This window comes from Macrotis lagotis, chromosome X (genome assembly GCF_037893015.1).
Source record: "Macrotis lagotis isolate mMagLag1 chromosome X, bilby.v1.9.chrom.fasta, whole genome shotgun sequence".
In the NCBI taxonomy this organism is placed as follows: Eukaryota; Metazoa; Chordata; class Mammalia; order Peramelemorphia; family Peramelidae; genus Macrotis; species Macrotis lagotis.
Genome location: NC_133666.1, coordinates 617,705,465 through 617,711,022, shown reverse-complemented (window position 1 = coordinate 617,711,022; position 5,558 = coordinate 617,705,465).

The window sequence follows — 5,558 nt, the reverse complement described above, 5'->3', positions numbered from 1 at the left end:
TTCTAGCTCTGTAAACGAATTTTTTGGTAGTTTAATTTGTATGGCATGGAATAAGTAACTTAAATTAGGTTAAAATTGTCATTTTTATTCTTATTAGCTCAGTCTACACATGATCAATTGATATTTTTCTAGTTGTTTGGATCTGACTTGATTTGTATGAAAAGTGCTTTGTAATTCTGTTTATATTGTTTCTGGACTTGTTTTGGTAGGTAGATTCCCAAGTATTTTAAATTGTCTACAGTTACTTTATTTTTTATTTTTAAAAATAGTTTAGACAACATATCTAAAGAAATGTTTATTACAAAATTTTATTCTCCAATTACATATATATTTTTTGGGTTTGCAAGGCAGTGGGGTTAGGTGACTTGCCCAAGATCACATAGTTAGGTAATTATTGTCTGAGGTTGGATTTGAACTCAGGCTCTCCTGACTCCAGGATCAGTGCTCTGTCTAGTCTATCATCTAGCTGCCCTTACAGTTACTTTAAATGGGATTTTTCTTTCTATCTCTTGCTGCTGGACTTTTTTGGTAATGTATAGAAATGCTGATGATTTACATGGAATTATTTTATATCTTGTAACTTTGCTATAATTGTTGTTTTCAAATAATTTTTAGTTGATTTTTCTATAATTCTCTAAGAATCCCATCAAATCACCTGCAGAGTGATTGTGGTTTCAAATTCCTGCCCCAATTATTCCTCTGCAGGTTTCAGACCAGGCTAGAAGAGAGTTTTGTTTCCTCATTGCCTGTTTTAGTTCCTTCAATTTCTTTTTCTTCTCTTATTGTTAAAGCTAAAATTTCTATAATAACATATTGATTGATAGTGTTGATAATGGGTATCCTTGTTTCTTTCCTGATCTTACTGGGAATACATCTAGCTTATCCCCATTACATATAATGCTTGCTGCTGGTTTTATATAGATATTGCTTATCATTTTAGAAAACTCCATTTATGCCTTCTAATGTTTTTTTTTAATAGGAAAGGGTTCTGTATGATTTTTGTTAGTTTTGTTATTGACTGGGTTGTCTTCCTAATATTGAATCATTTTTACATCCTGATATAAATTCTACTTGATTCTAGTGATAAATTGCTACAATCTTTTTGCTAATATTTTATTTGAAATTTTTGCTTCAATATTCATTAGGGAAATTGGTCTATAATGTTCTTCCTTTGTTTTGGTTCTTTTTGGTTTAGTTACCCACCATAATGGTGTCATAAAAGGAATTTGGCAGAACTCCTTCTTCACTTAGATTATCAGATTTATTGGTATACAGTTGGACAAAATAGCTCTGAATTATTACTTTAATTTTCTCCTCATTGGTGGTGAATTCACCTTTTTTCATTTTTGATACTGATAATTTGGTTCTCTTTTTTTTAATCAAATTAATCAAAGGTTTATCTATTTCATTTTTTTCACAAAAGCATATCTTATATTTATTAGTTCCATAGTTTTCTTTCTTTCAGGTTTTTTTAATCTCTCCTCTGATTTTCAGAATTTCCAATATGATATTTAATTGGCGATTTTTAATTTGTTCTTTGTCCAGGTTTTTTAGTTACATACCCAATTCTCTATTTTATTTATGTAAGCATTTGGAAATATAAAATCTCCCTGCTTTGGTTGAATCCCACAAGTTCTGGTATGATGTCTCATTGTCATTGTTTTGGATGAAATTATTGTTTCTATAATTTGTTGATCCACTCATTCTTTAAAGTTGGGTCATTTAGTTTCTAATTAACTTTTAATATATCTTTGCAAGGCCTTTTATTACATACAATTTTTATTGCATCATGATCTGAAAAGGATGCATTTAATATTTCTGCCTTTCTGCATTTGATTGTGAGGTTTTTATGTCCTAATACGTGATCAATTTTTCTGTAGGTGCCATATACCACTGGGGAAAAAGTATATTCCTTTCTATCTCTATTCTGTGTTCTCCAGACACCTAGCATACCTAACTTTTCTAAAATTTTATTCACCTAAGGTGAATAGAATTTTTTCTTTCTTATTCATTTTGTGATTTATCTAATTTTGAGAAAGGGAGGTTGAAGTCCCTCACTCTCGCAAATTTTGCTGCCTATGAATTCCTATAACTTATTTAGTTTCTCCTTTAAGAATCTGGATACTATACCATTTGGTGCATATATGTTTAATATTCTTATTACTTCATTGTCTATGGTACCTTTTAGGAAGATGTAGTTTCCTTCCTTATCTCTTTTTAATTAGATCTATTTTTACTTTTCCTTTGTCTAATATCAATATGTTACCCCTGCTTTTTTTTACTTCAACTGAGCATAATATATTCTGTTCCTGTCTTTCATTTTTGCTCAGTGTGTATCTCTCTGTTACAGATGTATTTCTTGTAAACAATATATTGTAGGATTCTGTTTTTTAATCCACTCTGTTATCTGCTTTAGTTTTATGGGAGAGTTCATCCCATTCACATTCACAGTTATGATTACTAACTGTTTTACCCTTCATATTATTTACTCCATTTGTACTTAAATTATCTCTCCTGGATCTATTTTCCCCTGTCAGCTGTTTTTCCAATGAAGTATTTTATATTTTACATTTTTTTCTATCCTATCATGTTTTTAGTTTTTTTTTTTGCAAGGCAAATGGGGTTAAGTGGCTTGCCCAAGGCCACACAGCTAGGTAATTATTAAGTGTCTAAGATTGGATTTGAACCCAGGTACTCCTGACTCCAGGGCTGGTGCTTTATGCACTGCGCCACCTAGCTGCCCCTCATCCTTTCATTTTTAAAAATTTCACTTGAACCCCCCCATCCCTTGTTCTTTCTCCACCCCCCCCCAACACTGCATTTTCTTGAGAGTACTGAGATTGGATTATTTCCAGAATTGAACAAGAACTGACAAACTCTTAGTATTTCCCAAGATTCAGGACAAAGGCTAATTCCTGCCTCCTTGGTCTGAGTTCTGTAAGTTCTTGATCTGAGTTTGAGTCTGAGCAACATATCTGTAGTCCTTACCCTCTTTGGAGTTCCAATAATTGCTGCTGGACACAGTCCAATCCACTAGATAGAATGCACTGCTTGTTCAGAGTGACAGAATTGCAAGAACCTTTGTGGTTTCAAATTCCTGCCCCAATTATTCCTCTGCAGGTTTCAGACCAGGCTAGAAGCTAGAATTGAGACCCACTCTATTCCTGTGGGTCTGCTTGCTACTATTGGCTTTTGAATTTGCTGTGTGCTTGGTATACATCCTAGGGTCTCCACCCTCTCCTCACCCTCACTTGTAAGCCACTCTTACAGTCAGGTCCCCTCCTCAGTCTGTCCTTTAGCCCAGAGCAAAGTCATGAGTGACAGAACTATTGGTACCTGTTCCTGAATCTTACACAAGGTTAGATTCTTCTATGATGCATCTAGGACCTCTTCTTGATTTGGCACAAAGTATTCTCCCTTGGAGTAGAATGTTTTTTACAGAATGATCCTGTCTAGACCCCTTTCCCAATGTCTACCTATCACTCCTATTTTCAAGAATATTTCAAATACTGACAAATCTAACTTCATTTTATCACTTAAATCAGTTCTCTTCTCTCTGCTACATGGTGGCTTTAGTTCAAGTCTTCATCATCTCTTACCTATACATTTGCATTCTTCTTATGTCCAGTCTCTTCCCCTCTCCAATTCATCTTCCATATATATCTTTACCTGATATTTTACTCTTAAAAGGCTTCCTATTGAAACTTCTAGGATAAAATACAAATACAAACTTTTCAGCCTAGTCTTTAAATTCCTCTATATTTAGGATTTGGTATTTCCCCAGACTTATTTCATATTATTCCCCTTCACACTTTCTACATTCCAATCAATATGGCCCACTAGATGTTCCCTGAATTAGAAGTAATATCTCTCCATGCATCCCCCCAGGTTTTTCTCCATGTTTGGAATCCTGTCTATTTAGAATCCTGAACTTTCTTCATGGTTCAGCTCATATGCTACTCAAATATCTTTCCTGATCCCCTTAATTGCTAGTTCTCTTTCCTTTCTGAACTTAATTTGATAATTTGATAAGTATATGTGTGTTTCCCTTAGTAGAATGTAAATTCCTTGAGAGTAGGGACTGTTTTTTTTTTTTTAATTTTTGTTTGCTTTCTTAGGTCTTTGTATCAAGTGCTTTCACAAAGTCATATTCTGAGGATCATCAAGGCATGGAGAACATGGGTTCTTGAAGATTATATCAATGAGGGTAAACTTTGCCAGGTTCTTTGATACCAGAAAGGCTTTCAGTATGGTGATAAATTCTTAAACCATGACAGCCCATTAAACAAAGGAAAATACAAAATGGTTCTCAGTCTTATGTGGTAGCCTCTACTTCTACTTCTACAGTGAAATGACAATGACAAATGGCAAACGGACAGGAAAGGAGGTAGAGAATGTTAAGAATTAACATTTTTCCTACTTTCCGTCAATGTATTTAATACTTACATGTTGGTACTTTAACTGTAACCCCAAAGTGGCCATATTATGAAGCAATTGAACTATATAAATATTAACTTTTCTTTTTTTAATACACTGGGATCTATATTTTGAAAACTAACAGCTCTTTCTCTGGGAATGGATAGTATTCTTCGTCCTTCAGAGCTGTCGTTGCATCATTGTATCGTTGACAAGCTAAAACATCGGCAGTTGATCATTCTGCAGTAACACTGTTACTTTGTACAGGATACATTTCACTTTAGGTCAGCTTATCTAAGTCTTTACCGGTTTTCCTGAGACCATTCTGCTCATCTCAGTGTGGACTCTCTTACTCTAAAGGCAGAAGTAAAAAGGATGGTTTGTCAGGGAACGAGAGCTGAGGCTAACTGATGATCGGTCTCTTTATCCTCTGTTGGCATCCTCTGATATCAAAGAAATAAGGAAGCCTCCCCCCAAAAACATACACCCCATGAGTGGCACATGGTCCAAAGTCGAATAGGTTTGATGGGCAGTCATGCCGACACTGATGGGATGACAGATCCATAGTGACGGAGCCCCAATATGCCAAGGAGCCCCCACACGGAGTGAAATGACTTGTTCCTTGCAGCCCCTTAAGAACTGTTAAACTGAATTGTATCTGGAACCGATCATCTAAAAGGACCATGAAGTTAAGAAAATAAAACCAAAAAAAAAAGTTTTCATACTAATCGATGGGGCGAACTATTATTTCACGTAAGAAGGCAGGAGAGGTAAGAAGCGGCCGGGCTCGGGCGGCTCCGGCCCCCTCCCCGGAGGCCGCCCCGCCCCCCCTCCCGCGCAGTCCTCCCGCTTCCTAGAGCTGCCCCGGAAGTGGGCGGGGCGGGCGGCGGCGCACTTCCGGCCCGGACCCGCGGCTCCGAGCCCTGCAGGTGAGCCAGCCGCGGCCTGAGGGGGCCGGGAGGAGCCTGCGCCGCGCCGCCGCCCGGAGGCCGCCGGGCTCCGGACACCCACCCGCGGCCGGCCCGGCCGCCCGCCACCGGCCGGGCCTGCGCGGCGCCCGCAGGGAGCTTAGCGGGCTGGCCCAGCCGGGGAAGTGACACGGCCAAGGTCACACGCACGGGGGGCCATGGCGACGTTTGGAG